The sequence below is a fragment of the Chenopodium quinoa genome, unplaced genomic scaffold (genome assembly GCF_001683475.1).
Source record: "Chenopodium quinoa cultivar QQ74 unplaced genomic scaffold, ASM168347v1, whole genome shotgun sequence".
NCBI classification, from domain to species: Eukaryota; Viridiplantae; Streptophyta; class Magnoliopsida; order Caryophyllales; family Amaranthaceae; genus Chenopodium; species Chenopodium quinoa.
The window spans coordinates 1,731,954-1,751,129 of NW_018743691.1; positions in this window are offsets into that span (position 1 = coordinate 1,731,954).

The window sequence follows — 19,176 nt, forward strand, 5'->3', positions numbered from 1 at the left end:
GTTACTTTCAGAGATGTGTGTTCGACGGTGCAAGATACGCGTTTCTTAACTCTTTTATCTATTTAACTAATGCTAGTTTTGCAGGTATCGGCGTTACAAGAGTGGTTTGGGGTCGCAGAACGTTCTGAATCATTCTCCGTCCCTATCGATACTTTGACTTTTGTTTTCGAAACTTGCGTTTCTCCAAACTCAGTCAAAGAGGGGGCTTCTGTAGACACCCATTTGTCTCTCCCCAAAACAAAACCCAGTGATGAGTACCTTTCACGTCGAATCATAATCGAATGAAACGAAAGTGTGGAAAGGTCTAGTGTTGCGGAAAGTTTTTATTTTCTTTTCTCTTCTCTCTGTTTTTGAAAACTTATTTTAAGAAAACAGCCAATCCAGTTTGTTTGGTCCATGATATGGGTCCAATAGTAGTGTAGTTGGATGGGGTTTGCAAAGACCTTTCCAACGATATATTATAAGCCCGATTCCGATGAATATTGAGGAAGTTATGGCCAATTTATCAAACTGGGCCCGGTTTGAGCTTTATGTACGGCCCAATGATCTTTGGGAGGGTCTAATATGATTTATCATTCCTAATACAATTAGGAATGGTTTTAGTCTTCTAGATTCTTCTAGAAGGTTCTTTTCATTCCTAATTCAATTAGCATTGATAAGTTGACTTTGTTGACTTTTCAGAGTTTTAATCAAGATCAAATAGCATTTTCGAAGAAATTATATTATTTTATCCTCCAGTACGGTAAACTTATCAGATTTTCAAAAACGCGTTAAAATCAAGCTTGGCGTCCAACCCTAGGCCTTGGCGCCTGACGCTAGTGCTGGTGCCTGGCGCCAGCTAGCCAGGGTTGGCGCCAGCTCTGTTTCCTAAGCGTCAGACTCTGTTTTGTTAATTTATCCTTTTTGGCTGATTTTCTCTATAAATATCATATTAAAAACTTCGTTTTCATGGACGAATTCTCACCATTCATCACCAATTTTCACCTACATCCATCATTCATCTCTCTCTTCATCTCCTCCTAAACTTTTCTTTTCATACAAAATTCCGCATTCACAAGATTTAGATACACTTATCCATATTCGAAGTTGTCTTCGCCCTAGACGTGAAAGGTTTTAATTTCTGAGTGTTTGGTCCCAAATCTCTCTTTCAATTTTTCAATTTAATTGTTTGTTTATTATTTTCCTTGAAGTTACTAACGTGTGTATTTTGTTATTAGAAAGAGGTACGAGGCATCAAAGTAAGTACTTTATTGTTTTATTGATGTTATGATGTAGAAATCATGTTTAGATTGTTATTATGATATTCCAAGTATCATGTCTAGGGTAATTGTAACATTAAATATGATTGTTACGATGCTTCCTATGTTTTTCCTAATATTTATGATTGTTAGTATCATGTTAGGGCTAAAGATTTGATTTTCATTGTTTAGTGACATGCTAGGGTTTGTTATTAATCTTGTTAGTATCATGCCTAGGATCTTGCTATTTTTATTATGCTTTAATATTAACATGATTATTATTATGGTTAATATGATTGTTATTATGATGATTATTTCATTGTTATATTTTTATAATCATAATTATTTATTATTTATTATGTTGCTTGATATTTATATTGTTATTGCTTGATCACGCCTTTTATTGTATGTTTAAAGGGAATTTGTACTTGTAATCACGCTTAATAAGATATTTAATAATCTTGTTTAGGGTTAATTGTGATTATAATTCAAGTGATCGCCAATAATAGATTTATTTGTGCATTAATATTCAACCAACATAGATAAACAGGTTTAGGGTAATCCTATTGATTGCATGTTAATTAGAAAACGCACATGAATACGATCTGAATAAAGTAGAGGCCTATTATTAGGGCAGATTCAATCTCTTTTAGGTTGGATTTGTACCTTCATCCCTGAACCCTTATTTGGTTCTAGACCTTATGGAGTTGACGATCTCTTGGATCGTTAAGGGGTGTAACCTTCACCTCGTGAACGGTTTACAAGTTCCTAAAAAAAACTTGTTGACGACTCTTTTGCTCTATTTTCTTCCCTTTTTGGACGCCACCGTACTTTAGTGTATGATCACAGTGGGGTTCAAGCTAGTGGGATTAAAGGCTTGAAATTATTCCCTACAGGTACCCTTTGGTCTTCCACGCTTCCTTTTACGTGCTATGGGATCAAGCACCGGCTGAGACGGATGCGGTGGGATCATATCATCCCAGTCAAGGCATTCACCACTGCTACCATTCCCACCTTCGCCCCCTTCTTGGGTAACGTCCACATCCGGCCCCCTTATTATTTCAGACGGTTGTTTGTTTCTGGAACCCTTTGGTCTTCCACGCTGTCTTTTACGTGCTGTGGGATCAACTTCAAGCACCGGTTGAGACCATGGAAAAAAAACTCGGTCGTTCCGTTATGTAACGCCCGCTTTGTAACGGGTTTCAGACTTGCCGTTCCGAAAAAGGCCGTTATATAACGCCGAGTTAAAATTCACACCCAAATCGGCGAGTTGGCCGTTCCGTAACGGTAGAACGCCGTTCTAAAACCGTTACATTTGCGAGTTATCGGTTCGGGCATGCTGAAATGCTCGAAAACAACCTTCCATTTCTTTGTATCAGTGCTAACATAGCTATGGAGAAAGAAGAGAAGTGATGGAGCGGGGGTTGAAGAAGAAAGGAAGTTGAAGGAAATACATTTTTCAATGAAAAAATATGTAAAAAAGTTGAGTCAAAGAGTCACATGCTGCTCCACTTTTTTTGTCTTTTTTCAACATTTTTACTGCATTTGTGACAGCTTTGTTCCATCATCTTTTTTACCCATTTATTTATTTTACCTTTATGGTGAGTTGTGACCCATTAACTACCTCTCTTTACCCCTTTTTTTTTAAAGAAAAAGTCTGTGGGCTTTCTACTCCAAATTGAAATTTTAATTTTTGTAATAGTTTTGGGCATAATATGGTATAAATACAAAGCACGTGAATTAACAAGCTAAAAATTCTACTTGTGTGCTTTTTTAAATAAAATTCACACCACGAAATCCGCGATCCGTTCTACTTAACCGTTACAAGCCGTTTCTGCGACAACGCGACCGTTACCGCAAACGCAACCGCGAACGCGTTTTTTTTCCATGGCTGAGACGGCTGCTGTGGGATCACATCATCCCAGTCAAGGCATTCACCAGTGTTACCATTCCCATCTTTGCCTCCTTCTTGGGTAACGTCCTGTAGACACCCATTTGTGTCTCCCCAAAACCAAACCCATTGATGAGTACCTTTCACGTCGAATCATAATCGAATGAAGTGAAAGTGTGGAAGGTCTAGTGTTGCAGATAGTTTTAATTTCTTTTCTCTTCTCTCTGTTTTTGAAAACTTATTTTAAAGAAAATAGCCAATCCAGTTTGGTTGGTCCATGATATGGGTCCAATAATAGTGTAGTTGGATGGGGCTTGACAAGGGCTTTCAAACGATATATTATAAGCCCAATTCCGATGAATATTGAGGAAATTATGGCCAATTTACTAAACTGGGCACGGTTTGAGCCTTATATACGGCCCAATGATCTAGGGGAGGGCCTAATATGATTTATCAATCCTAATGCGATTAGGAATGGTTTCAGTCTTCTAGATTCTTCTAGAAGGTTCTTTTCATTCCTAATTCAATTAGCATTGATAAATTGACTTTTTGTTGACTTTTCACATTTTTAATTAAAATCAAAAGCATTTTCGAGGAAAAGATACGATTTTATCCTCCAGTACGGAAAACTTATCTGATTTTTGAAAACGCGTCAAAAACAGGCCTAGCGCCTGTCTCCAGGCATTGGCGCCTGGCGCCAATTAGCTGGTGCTGGCGCCAGCTCTGTTTTGCGTGCGCCAATCTCGTTTTGCGTGCGCCAAGTGCTCTGTTTTGATATTTTATCTTTTTGGCTGATTTTTCAATAAATAACGTATTAAAAGCTCCGTTTTCATTCACCAATTCTCACGAATATTTACCTACAATTAGTTTTCATTCATCATCAATTCTCTCTAATTCTCTTCTATAATCATCAATTTTTTTCTTTCTCTTTTCCAAACTTTGCTTTTATATACAAAATTCCACATTCGCAAGATCTAGAAACACCCTGCTATATTCGAAGTTGCCTTCGTCCTAGACGTGAAAGGTTTAATTTCTGAGGGTTTGGTCCCAAATCTCTCTTTCAATTATTTAATTTAATTGTTGATTTATTATTTTCCTTGAAGTTACTAACGTGTGTATTTTGTTATTAGAAAGAGGTACGAGGCATCAAAGTAAGTGCTTTAATGGTTTTAATTGATATTATGATGTAGAAATCATGTTTATATTGTTATTATGATATTCCTAGTATCCTGTCTAGGGTAAATTTAATATTAAATATGATTCCTGCTATGCTTCCTATGTTCTTCCTAATATTTATGATTGTTAGTATCATGTTAGGGTTAAAGATTTGATTTTTATTGCTTAGTGACATGCTAGGGTTTGTTATTAGTCTTGTTAGTATCATGCCTAGGATCTTGCTATTATTATTATGCTTTAATATTAACATGAACATGATTATGATTATAATTGTTATAATTTATGATGATTATGAATATTATTATTATTATTATTTTGATGATGATTATTTTATTTATGACGATATTATCATTATTATAATTTATTATTATCGTTATTATTATTATTGTGTTGCTTGATTTTTATTGTTATTGCTTGATCACACCTTTTTATGCATGTTTAAAGGGAATTTTATACTTGTAATCACGCTTAATAAGATATTTAATAATCTTGTTTAGGGTTAATTGTGATTATAATTTTAAGTGATCGCCAATAATAGTTTATTTATGCATTATTATTCAACCAACATAGATAAACAGGTTTAGAGTAATCCTATTGATTGCATGTTAATTAAAAAGCGCACATGAATACGATCAGAATAAAGTAGAGGCCTATTATTAGGGCAGGTTCAATCTCTTTTAGGTTGGATTTGTACCTTCATCCCCGAACCCTTATTTGGTTCAAGACCTTATGGAGTTGACGATCTCTTGGATCGTTAAGGGGTGTAACCTTCACCTTGTGAACGGTTTTACAAGTTCCTAAAAAACTTGTTGGCGACTCTTTTGCTCTATCTTCTTCCCTTTTGGACGCCACCGTACTTTAGTGTATGATCACAGTGGGGTTCAAGCTAGGAGTTAACGCTTGAAATTTATTCTCTACAGTTTTTGGCGACTCCACTGGGGAGGATTTCTATTTTAATTCCTAAATTTGTTTCGGCAATGATTTAGAATGAGTGGATGAGACTCGAAACGCTCTAAGTATTTCATGTGCGTAATTTTAATTAACATTATTGTCATATGCATAAAAAATATCTCATTGGAAAGACCATCCGTAATGAGTTAAAAACATAGGATTTTACACGTAGAAAATTTGAGAAATATCTTTCACAACTAGGACCGAAATAACACCGCGCAAAACTGGAAAATTTTATCGGGCACGGAAAGCTGCTGAGGCATGTGGGAAGTAGCGTCAGGGGCCAGAGCTTGGCGCCAACATTTTAGTCGTAGCGCCAGACGCCAATATTGGCGCCAGGCGCTACAGTTAAAAGCTGGTGCCAGTCTCTGTTTGCTGGCGCCAATTTCCCCCAATAGCGAGCCAGAAATATGCGTTCTAATTTTGACTAGTTTTTCGTATTGTTTGCTCGATCCTACTTCCTGATTGAATTTTTTCTCACTCTTATGAAATCCATATGTGTTCTACATATGGACATAACCCTCTGGGAATTCATGCTCTATCTACCCGATTGAACGCTCCGTGCAACAAAGGGTACATCCGAAATGTTGAATTCACCAAACCATGGAAGCGAGTTTTTTCTAAACTCGCGGTGTCCCATCCACTCGCGCCAACCCTTCACGGTCAGGCTTCCGCGCGGTGTATCCGGACAATTAACCATGGACCCTCTATTGACTAAACCATATCCCGAACTTTAGAGAACTAGAGCCATGGTTAGGTTGCAAACTCATTGCATCATATTGTGCCTACTTGACTAATTGTGCATTATTTGTTGTGCATATATTCTATGTTTTCTTAACCCTTTGTTTGACTTGTGTTAAGACTAAATAAACTAATTAATGACTAAAGGAATTTGTTTAATTAATTAATTAATTAATTTGAGCTAATAAATAAATATAAAATCGAGTCATAGTTCCTTTAAGTCAACCCGGATTTTTATTCCCGTATACTGCACAAACGTCAACTTGTTTTGGTCATAGCCGGAGTTATAGGAAGAACTACTAGTCTTAAAACCTATGGATCTGTAGCCCCGAGTTTTGTATTTAATTTGGAGTTGGTTTCATCCAAATCAAAGTCATAGATAAAAAGTTATGACTAAAATACCACAACCTGTCCAGTTTAATGTATATACGTGAAGTCTTAACTTAGCCTTTGCTTGAGTCTAGTCACATAGTCTAGCCACATGGTCATGAAACAAGTCTTAACATGTCACATACACTCACTAATCATAGCACACACTTTTTATATGTCACCATGACCATGTCTTAGGCTCATACATGAGTCGGTTTTTTCCGTCATTTGAGTTGGGGGTACATTCTATTCCTAATTTTTCATATCCCTCCATCTAAATCTTCTTTCACATTCTATTCCAATATTTTTTCACTTCCTCCACCCATTGCATGTTGAATAAAGTTTGAGTTAAATAATTAACAATGAATATCCCCAAATTCCTTTTCCACAGTACTTGGTCGAGGAGAGAAGGGCGATTAATCAAGGACAACCTCTTTGTTCAAGTCTCACTTTTTGATAAACCGATTCGTCAAAAGAGGAAGGCTAAAAAGATAATGGCAACTCAAGAAGAAGTTAATGAACTTAGGAGTCAATTGACTAACGTGACTGAGACACTGAAGCTACTCACCCTCAAGGTCGATGATCCCGTGAAGCAACAACAAATGAACCTCATGCAAGAAAGTTTGAGGAAGCTATCTAGTGACTATAAATTTCAGGGCATGAGTTCACAAGGGGTCTCGCTGGACAAGGAACTTCTTCCACATAAGTTCAACGCCACTGAAATCCCTAAGTTCAAGGCAACAGATAACCCTTATTTCCATCTAAGAGCTTTCGAAACTATAATAAGTATTAAGAGTATTGATAAGAAGGTTTTCCCCTATCTGTTCTCTTTATCTCTTGAAACCGTTTGCCAACAATGGTACTTCTCCCTTGACAAAGAGAAAACCTCTACCTGGGAATCGATAGTAAACGCTTTCATTGATAGGTACAAGTGCAATATTCAAGTTGAAACCGATCATAGACAACTTGAGATGCTAAGACAAAAAGAGAATGAAGGATTTACTTCTTTCTTTAATAAATGGAGGGAAACTTCCTCCAAGATGATTGAGGTCCCCACCGAAAAGGAGTATGTGAGGATGTTTATCAAGAATCTTCAAGAGAAGTATTCGAAGCATTTAAAATATCAACACAACTTGAATACTTTCAAGGCCGTTTATGACATCGGAATTGAAATCGAAGATGACCTCGCAAAGAAAAAAGCTACTAACAATAGTAACCACGGTGGCTGGAAAGGAAAGAAGAACGACAATCCTTCTTCCTCCGAAAACGCCCACTCTAGTAATAATGTTAGTACCTTTGACCATAATAGTGTCTTAGCCATGAACAATCAAGGATCTAAAAGGAAACCCAGGCGAGAGTTCACACCCATTGGAACGACTTACGATGCTGCTTTCGATCGTCTTTACGATCGAGGATTAATCAAACCTATTGGCCCTACCGAGGATCCAACACCAGAAAATCGATCTTCGATATGGAATCCAAACTCCTATTGCAAGTACCATTGAGGAAACGGCCATAACACTGATGAATGCTACAGGTTTCAAAATCTCATTCAAGATCTCATAGAAGCAAACAAGATCCCATTGCCTCTAGCTAGCGAGAAGACCGGGTGATGATGGAACGAATGACACAAGACAAGAGGCGAGCTCCAACGACAAGATTTTATGACCTCTTTTTCTATTTCTTTTTCATTTTTTCCTTCCTCAATAAGCCTAGCATGGCACCTTTCTTTTCCTTTAGATTTGTTTTGTAGGATCATTTTATATTTTCTTTTTTAATAAAATGAGCATTTATTTCCTTGCATATGATCATTTCATTATACTGCATTAAAAAAAATCCATGTTGAATTAAGCACAAGGTATACCAATGATTTGAGGCACCCCTTGTAGCCACATTCTATTACCTTTCACCGTTCAATTATACAATCCTTTCTTCATAAACCACTTTGAGCCTCGTCTAACGATAGACCTTTCTTTTTTCAACCTACATTTACCTAACCTTGGGATGGGATGGTGTGTAACTTATGCAATTCTAAAAAGCTTGAGTGATTTCAAAAGATCAAAATAAATAGCAAAAATAAGCATAAGCAAAAACTAAATAAAAGTGTACAAAAGGGCAAGTGTTCCAATGTCTTTGATATGAAAATATCTTCGATATGAACACGTCTCAGATTGCGTCTCTTATCGAGTGCTCGGTACCGTGCCTGAGAAACATGAATGCCAAGTGAGTGATAGACCGCATGATCGGGATTGCCCACACTTATAAAAATATAAAGTGCAAAAGCAAAAAAAAAGAGAGCAGAAATAAATAAAGCAAAAAAAAGAGAGCTAAAAAAGAGTAGAAACTCAAGCATAAATATAAAGATTCAAAAGCAAGGTTGCACACCTTGGGGGCTTATCTAGGGTCTTGAGCCTTTATCCCCTTCTTCTTTAAACCTTTAGCCTAACCACGTTACAACCCTTAAAAAGACCTTTTTGAGGTATACACACTTGTGCGAGGTTTGGCTAGAACTACGTTCGGCCTGATTCCTAACGGATACGTAGGCAACCTCACTTTGAGGTGCGGTCGTAATAAAAAATGCATTCATATTCAAATTCACACACTTACACCATGATCATATCAAGGGATCTCTTATGCTTATCCCTATCCATGTAGAGCTATAATTGGGGGATTGATCCCTACATCATCAGCTTACCTAGCCTAAGAGTCACCCCCATTTGACTCTTTTAACAAATAATATCTTTCCACACACTTAGCCCTTGCGTCCTAACTTTAGTGTCACTATCACACACATCACAGATACATGACCAAATATACTTCCCTTAGGAACCCTTTGTCATGAAATCTTAACATAACGATGAAGCATGCCTTGTCACATCACTCATCACTCATAATTGTCATTACATAGAAGTATGAAGTGCTTAGCCTCCGTGCCTAAGTTACCTAAATACTTTCATCATGGAGTCAACAGTTAAGATAGCCTAAGATGGATTAATCCTTGCACCTTGAGAGATAGTATCAAACAACATTTGACTAAGCTCATTTAACATGCATCTTCAAACTTTCGATTCTTTTTTCGCGTCTTTCTTTTTCGGGAGAAAGTCGGTACCCTCCACAAAAATGACGGAAAATTTTTGCGTTTTTGCATTTTCGAGTCGCACGATCACATTACAATGCACACACGGGTCACGAGTCACACGTGTCATTTCACTTTGAGTCGAGACAACCTCGAGTCAATCACAGCGAGTCAAGTTTATGCCTTGAGTCGTGTCAAGTCAATGAGTCAAGCAACATTAAACCTTAGGTCAACCCTAAGATAATTAAAGAAATTGGCAAAGTTCTATAGTCAAAATAAATACAGGTGCAACAGAATAGGGAAGACCCTACTCCAATGCTTGGCGCCAGAGATATTTCAGCAGCGACAGAGCTCGAAGCCTCTTAGAAAGGTGATTTCGACCTCATGCAGCAATTTCGGGTTCCTTGGTACGCCAGTTAGCCCCTATAAGCAATTTTACATGATTAAGTAGTCGGTTTGATTACAATTGCAATAAGTGATCAACCTGACAAAAGATCGTCTCACTTAGCTTAAGCGCCTAAAACACTCATTACAATCGGTTCAAAAGCAAGCACTTAAACGACAATATTTCAAAATATGGATTGTCGCGCATTCTTATTAAACGACTTAGTTTTCCAAAAATTGGATTGTCATCCCCAACTGACAATATTTCCAAAAATGGATTGTCGTGCATCTTCTTCAACGACAATTTTTCCAAGATTGGATTGTCATCTCTGGTAAAGTTTCCAAGCGTGGATTGTCGTGCTCCTTCTTTGTTTGGCAAGTTTTTCCAAGTTCGGATTGTCATACATTCATCGGCTCGTTGGCAAGTTTTCCGAGATTGGATTGTCATACACCCAGTTCCCTATGGCAAAATTTCCCAAAGGATTGTTGTAGGTCTCTATTCATCATAAATTTCGGCAAAGTTCCTCAACGTGGATTGTCATTCATTTCAGTAAGTGGCAAATTTTCCCGAAGTGGATTGTCGGTCGACTCTTTTTTGCAAATGTTCCAAGACGCGGATTGTCAAGTGTTGCAATATTTTCCTAAAAGGATTGTCGCATAGCGTTGGCAAATTTCCAAGGTGGATTGCTTTCAAGAGTTATATTCCAAGATGTGGATTGTCGATCATAGCAAAGTTCTTATGAAAGATTGCTACGAAGCATTGGCAACTTTTCCAAAGATTGGATTTTGGCAAATTTTTCGAGGTACGGATTGTCGCTTCATCGTGGCAACATTTCCAAGGATGGATTGTTACGTGGCATTGACAACTTTCCCTAAATCGGATTGTCATACATCATACAAGAGAGTTGTGTTGGCAACTATTTCCAAAGAAAAGAGGATTGTCATCACAGCAAAAGCACCGACATACTGGTTCACAAGCAGCAAAGCGCCGACGTACTGGTATAGCAGCATTAAGGATTAAAAAGTAGTGATCTTTTCGAAGACTATCACAGCGGAAATTCGAACATATCAAAAGGAAGCTCTTTGTTCAGAGACGAGTGAACATCGAAAAAGCAAGGTGGCGTTCCCTAGATTGTGGAGAGTTGTCACAAACAACTGAGGATTGTTTAAAGAGAAGCAATCTTCGATAGTATTCCCTTGCACATGGAATATTATCATAGCGGAGGAGGATCGTTTCAGGAGAAGCAATCTTCTATATTTGGAAGCAGTTATAGGCGTAGCGGTTTTCAAGCGGGATGGCATTCTCTAGCTTGCAGGAGGTCATCAAAACAACAGTAAAGCGACAGCAGCAAATCGGTTACTTCTAGAGACGTGTGCTCGACGGTGCAAGATACGCGTTTCTTAACTCTTTTATCTGTTTAACTAACGCTAGTTTGCAGGTATCGGCGTTACAAGAGTGGTTTAAGATCGCAGAACGTTCTAAATCATTCTCCGTCCCTATCGCTACTTTGACTTTTGTTTTCGAAACTCGCGTTTCTCTAAACTCAGTCAAAGTGGGGGCTTCTGTAGACACCCATTTGTGTCTCCCTAAAACCAAACCCGGTGATGAGTACCTTTCACGTCGAATCATAATCAAATGAAGTGAAAGTGTGGAAGGTCTAGTGTTGCGGATAGTTTTAATTTCTTTTCTCTTCTCTCTGTTTTTGAAAACTTATTTTAAGAAAACAGTCAATCCAGTTTGGTTGGTCCATGATATGGGTCCAATAATAGTGTAGTTGGATGGGGTTTGACAAGAGATTTCCAACGATATATTATAAGCCCAATTCCGATGAATATTGAGGAAATTATGGCCAATTTACTAAACTGGGCCCGGTTTGAGCCTTATATACGGCCCAATGATCTAGGGGAGGGCCTAATATGATTTATCATTCCTAATGCGATTATGAATGGTTTTAGTCTACTAGATTCTTCTAGAAGGTTTTTTTCATTTCTAATTCAATTAGCATTGATAAATTGACTTTTTGTTGACTTCAGAGTTTTAATTAAAATCAAAAGCATTTTCGAGGAAAAGATACGATTTTATCCTCCAGTACGGCAAACTTATCTGATTTTCGAAAACGCGTCAAAAACAGGCTTGGCGCCTGTCTCCAGGCATTGGCGCCTGGTGCTAGCCATTGGCGCCTGGCGCCAATTAGCTGGTGCTGGCCCCAGCTCTGTTTTGCGTGCGCCAATCTCGTTTTGCGTGCGCCAAGTGCTTTGTTTTGATATTTTATCTTTTTGGATGATTTCCCTATAAATAACGTATTAAAAACTCCGTTTTCATTCACCAATTCTCACGAATATTCACCTACAATTAGTTTTCATTCATCATCAATTCTCTCTAATTCTCTTCTATAATCATCAATTTTTTTCTTTCTCTTTTCCAAACTTTGCTTTTATATACAAAATTCCGCATTCGCAAGATCTAGAAACACCTAGCCATATTCAAAGTTGCCTTCGCCCTAGACGTGAAAGGTTTAATTTCTGAGGGTTTGATCCCAAATCACTCTTTCAATTATTTAATTTAATTGTTGATTTATTATTTTCCTTGAAGTTACTAACATGTGTATTTTGTTATTAGAAAGAGGTACGAGGCATCAAAGTAAGTGCTTTAATGGTTTTAATTGATATTATGATGTAGAAATCATGTTTATATTGTTATTATGATATTCCTAGTATCATGTCTAGGGTAAATTTAATATTAAATATGATTCCTGCGATGCTTCCTATGTTCTTCCTAATATTTATGATTGTTAGTATCATGTTAGGTTAAAGATTTGATTTTTATTGCTTAGTGACATGCTAGGGTTTGTTATTAGTCTTGTTAGCATCATGCCTAGGATCTTGCTATTATTATTATGCTTTAATATTAACATGAACATGATTATGATTATAATTGTTATAATTTATGATGATTATGAATATTATTATTATTATTATTATTTTGATGATGATTATTTTATTTATGATGATATTATCATTATTATAATTTATTATTATCGTTATTATTATTATTGTGTTGCTTGATTTTTATTGTTATTGCTTGATCACACCTTTTTATGCATGTTTAAAGGGAATTTTATACTTGTAATCACGCTTAATAAGATATTTAAAAATCTTATTTAGGGTTAATTGTGATTATAATTTCAAGTGATCACCAATAATAGTTTATTTGTGCATTAATATTCAATCAACATAGATAATAGTTTATTTGTGCATTAATTAAAAAGCGCACATGAATACGATCAGAATAAAGTAGAGGCCTATTATTAGGGCAGGTTCAATCTCTTTTAGGTTGGATTTGTACCTTCATCCCCGAACCCTTATTTGGTTCAAGACCTTATGGAGTTGACGATCTCTTGGATCGTTAAGGGGTGTAACCTTCACCTTGTGAACGATTTACAAGTTCCTAAAACTTGTTGGCGACTCTTTTGCTCTATCTTCTTCCCTTTTGGACGCCACCGTACTTTAGTGTATGATCACAGTGGGGTTCAAGCTAGGAGTTAACGCTTGAAATTTATTCCCTACACATCCACATCCGGCCCCCTTATTGTTTCAGACGGGGGTTTGTTTCTGGAACCCTTTGGTCTTCCACGCTTTCTTTTACATGCTGTGGGATCAAGCACCGGCTGAGACGGCTGCTGTGGGATCACATCATCTAGTCAAGGCATTCATCACTGCTACCATTCCCACCTTCGCCCCCTTCTTGGGTGACGTCCACATCCGGCTGGCTACCATTGCGCGGTTTAGACACCGACCTTGGACCTATAGTGTGACTCGTAGATCCTATTTCAGATACGGGGTATTCGACACTTGGGAGAGGAACACAACCATGTGTTTCGTTTTACTTCTTATGGTGTACCTTCACGACCTCCCTCAGCTTGGACAGAGACGCAAGTACCATGTCCACGGTATTTTCATCAACGGTAGAAGCTTCGTCACATAGTGGCTCAAAAGCAGTCATAATTTTATTATACCTTCTCACCTCTGGGGTTTGTGTCGGGTCATGATAAGCAACCTTCACCCTTGTCTGTTTCCTAACTATGTCTTTCCTCCACAGATCTAGAATATATTTTTGTGGTATCTCAGATACCCCATTTTGGTCCATAATTTTTATAGAGTGCTTGCATAATATGCCATGGGTTTCAAACTTACGGCATTCACACGACACCTCTTTCATCGCTGTGTTAAACCTGACGTGGTAGCAACGTCTTCTATCGGTAATAACCTCTTCGCTTAGCCCTTCGGGAACAATCCACACCCTATCTTCGAGTACATACTCTTCGGTATGATCATCAACAACCCTTTTACTCATACCATGACAATACATCATCCTAGCCAACTCCTTCTGAACCTCTTGGAATTTACGATCAGTGTACAGCCTCTGAAATATTTTCTCAACCTTGAAACCGCTTATTAGGCGGCGAACATACTTCATACATCTGGCATCAGCTGCACTCTCATCTTTGACCCTTTTCCCCATTGCCATAGTATACTTTAGTAGAAACTCATGCAGTCTTGTTTTGCGGTTGACAAATTTGTCAAAAAAGCTAGTTATGCTCTCTACCCTTTGGGTTGTTTTCATTCCTGCCCAGAAATACTCTTTCACGAATGCAGGTACCCACATATGCCTCTCCTGAAAAAGTTCATTAAGCCATTCATTCTCTTCCAACTTGTAAAGCTTGATAAGTTCCAGCCAACCTTTCTCAAACTCTTCAACGGTAACGCTCTCGTATACAACAGCTTTCAACGGGCTCTTAAATTCATGGTACCTGTCACGTATTGTGCAAATACAGTAAATGATAAACAGTAAGATAGCGTACGTATAGCTGTATTTGTACATACTTGCAAAAATTTAGTTTGTTTTTTAATCCTGTTGAAGAATGAAACAACGACGACCAATAACTTACAGGGTGAATGCTCCAAGCTTTTCCGGGATCTTCTTCATAATGTGCCATATACACCATCGATGGCGGGAGTTTGGCATAATTTCAGCTAACGGCTTCCTCATCGCTGCAGCTTGGTCTGTAAGTATGGCCATCGGAGCTTTGTTCCTCATACATTTTACCCACTGGCGAAATACCCAAGAATATGTCTCTCAATCTTCACGAGAAACAAGAGCACAACCGAGTAGAATCGACTGACCGTGATGGTTCACCCCAACAAAGTTTGCAAATGGAAGTTCATAGCGATTTGTTAGATAAGTGGCATCAAAGCACACAACATCCCAAACTCTTCATATGCTGCCCGACTGCGTGCATCGACCTAGACGACGTCCTTCAGGCAACCTTCCGCACCCAAACGGTGAGCGTGATAGAAGTTTGAATTATCGGCTTGTATATCTTCAAAGTAACGCATCATTGCTGCAGCGTCACCACCCTCCATTTTAAGCTTCCTCGCCTTATACACCTCATGCTCAAGGTCCTTCACACTAGGTAACACCACACGCTGGCGGGAAAAACCACCGTGAATTTGAGTTACAGAAACACCCTGTTCGTATAAGTTTTCTAACTGCTTCCGAACACCAGACGTGAAACTCTTCATTCTATACTCCTTCACCAGCTTAGATTTGGACGGGGTAGGATTATGATTGTTATGTTCATTGTTCACTTCTTTTATAACCCATTCACCTTCGTCGTTGACACCAGCATATACCGTAGCACCACATTGGCACTTTTTGGAGGTCCTCTTCCCCTGCTTTATCTCATCTTGTCCTATAACCCCATTCACCTTACCACCACACCTGGACACTTCCATCGCCTTAGCCCTCTTCATAGCCTCCCTTAGCGCCCTCATGATGGGGAGCACCCCAGCATTCACACCGCCATCTTGACCCCCTACGCTCCTTGGTTTTCTTTGAAAAATTTCCTTGAATGCGAGTACCCCCAAACCCTTTTTGCCCGGCGTACTATTTATAATATATCTCAATATCCTTCCAGCTTCTAAAAACCATACCCACCCTCGGTGGTTCTACAATGGTAACCACATTAACCCAGTTGTTAGACACAATAGTTTCAATTGTTTGGATCGGAGATGAGTATACAACAGTGTTACTACTTGGAATTCCTCTCACAGCACGATCAGGGGTTCGCAACATGGACTCACCAACGACGGAATCAACCATGTTATTGTGAGGCTCTGCACTGACACAAGTCATCGATTCGGAACATATGAAACTGTTGTTATTATCATCACCCAAACGAATTCCACCAACAGAAGTAACAACATCTTCCTCTTTCATCGCTTCATCTACAATCGTATCCATAGTTGAACACACGTAAAACAGATCTACCTACAATTCAAATTGAGTAATTCAATCAACTTATTATACATCAAACCATCATAATATCAAGAAAGGGGGTGCGATGATGAACTTACTTTGGGGCTTGGTATTCTCTATAGAGGCAATACCATTTCACATTCTCCTCTTGAATTGCTTAGCTCATCTATTATCCATATTTGAACACACGTAAAACAGATCAGATCTACCTACAATTCAATTTGAGTAATTCTAATCAACTTACAAGATAAATAAACTTATTATACTTACTTTTTTCGCTCGCCATAGACGGTATTCGCTATAGAGGCTCCTCTTGAATCGCTTAGCTCGTCTATTGCGTGCTCCTCTTGAATTTACATTGCTTAGCTCATCTACAATATCTAACCATAGTTAACCCGCGTTAGATGGGCAACTAACGACATAGAACTTGGCATCCAAATGATTGCTAAACGGTGCAAATACAAGTTGAAGGTGAGCTGCTCAAAATTCTTCAACTAATGGCCACGGTTTTCCCACTTATTTACAATTCATGCCATCAGATTAACGAATTTCTCAAATCTAGGGCATGAATTTGTATTTGCCGAGAAGATATAGAAGTATTTGTCAGTTGTAAAAATAGATTCAGACAAGGTTGTCATACATGCGTCTTTGTTTATGTATATGCAGGGTAGTTGATGAAATTTTTGAGGCCTAAAAAAGTGTAAAAATTATTTCTGCTTATATGAGATCATATTTGACATGATTTAACCATTTAAAGAATAGCATCAATTATATACGAAATAGTATTGTATTTTAAGCTACCTAATTTTTCAACATCTACAGATGATGAGCTTCTTTCATCTGACTTAATGGTTAAAATTGCATGTTCATGTAAATCACAAATTAAGTTTATCTTTACAGGCGGGTGATGAAATCCTCCAGCTTGTACTGCATGACTAACAGGGCCGTTTCTGAGATTTTGAAGGCCTAGGGCAAATTAATAGATTGGGGCCCTATTTTAATTATATGTATCCAATTCTCAAATTTTACTACTATGAAGTACTCCGTATTATTTTTTAAAAAGTAAGTTGAGTAACCACTCTAATAACTATCTTTCCCACTAACTTTCTCTACAATATGTAGGGAACGATTAGAATTAGAACTGAGAAAACCACTTATAAGTTGTCACTAGAAAATCCTACTTTTTTGGGGGGTTGTAAACAATGATCATCTTTTCGGGGTTGTAAACAATAAGCCGTTGTATGGTCGAAAAAATATAGTCGGCTTTTGAATTGGGAACAATTGATGTGGTAGCTTTTTTTCCCTCTCATTTCTCGATCTAGTTTTTTTACTTTGATATTGTAGGATTATTACTTTGAATAAATAATTTACTTTTAGCTAGCTCGCTACTTTAGAAAGAAAAAAAATCATATAGTCCAACTATATATTAATATATATTGTATTAAGTATAAATAATATTTTGTACTAAGTAAATATAATGCACAATTGCATATATCATAACTAATTAAAAACAATAAATACATAAAATACCTAAATTAACGGCAAATTTGTGCGGATACAAGTATTTCACATAGCAAGCCAATTAGTCAAAACAACACTATGATATAGTGAGCATTTCAAAACTAAATTGATTATTACTAACATTAAGCATGGGTCTTTTAGAAAAATATATTTTTTCTCATAAGATAATGTAGAGATAAAATTATATTTTTGATTGATAATGAAGAAAGTGAAAAAGCCTGCTGCTCTATTTGTTAATGCTGACCAGCAAGACAAATGTAAACAACTTGATTCTAATTGCATTTAATTACATAATAATAACAACATTTTGCAGTCGCCCCGGCTGCCCCGGCTCAAATACGGGCCTGATGACTAACGTGATGCAGAACTTAATGTTCATACTGAAATTACGGCAATGGGAGTTACTTCATATGAATTTCTTACTTCCTAGCTAACTGCCCCCTACTATACACCCAACTTGTTTTTGCTATACAAACTCATCATCATTAGTTCATTACGGTGCTATTATTATTTACTTCAACTTAAAAACAAACCAAAATTTTCATTTTAGTTCTTTGGGATACCAAGTAAAAGCAACCAATTTTCAAGTATATTTAAACTATTTTTACCTGAAATCTATCAATAGCAATAAGATGAGAAAAATAATAAAACTGGGTGAGTTCATGTATGTTATTTATAGAAAGAAGGAAAAACATATCAACTAAAGCAGAACAGTTTTATAAGAAAAGTGTGTCAACTTATTAAATAAGAAAGACTTTATTTATAATTGAATTATTGAGCGGTCATAAAACATGCATACTTAATAATGAATAACACTAATTTGATTTATTTATTAGTGAAAAATACTTTTTATACTCGTAATTGTTTCTCAAATTATTTCCTTATGCTCTACAATAATACTCTCTCCAATGTTGGGAAAAATAGTCTTCTTATTTTCACTGTCCACGGAGAAAGGTCATCAACATTGAAGGTACACATCGCTTCCTCTAAGAGCTCAATCTTAGTAGCACAATTGTTGAGCCATATAATGTGTATAGCTAATGGGCCAATGAATAAGCCCTAATCTCTATTTCTAGGTTGTATATACATACCGTGCATATCGTAATACAATACACAGAAAACTATTCTCTCTATTCTTGACATGGTATCGGAGCCTTTATACTTATTAAATAATGTCTATGAAGATAAGTAGGTTTTGGCATGACTCAGCTAGCGCATTTTTTCTTAATGATCAAGGTGTATGTGTGTGAGTGTGAGAGTGAGAGTGGGACGTAGCCCTTCAAGGGCCCAACCCCACGAAGAAATTACAGAAGCTCATTACACACCAAAGCAATCAATGATCATAGCACTAGGTAGAAATGGAATTTAGCGTCATAATAGTAACATTCCTTAATTACAAGGAAAAAGAAGTATGGTCTTTTTCGATGATTTAACACATTTAAGTCTTTATATCATCTAATAATTCAATGCCATTGCCTTCAATGGTCATCAAATGTGACACTAATTGATT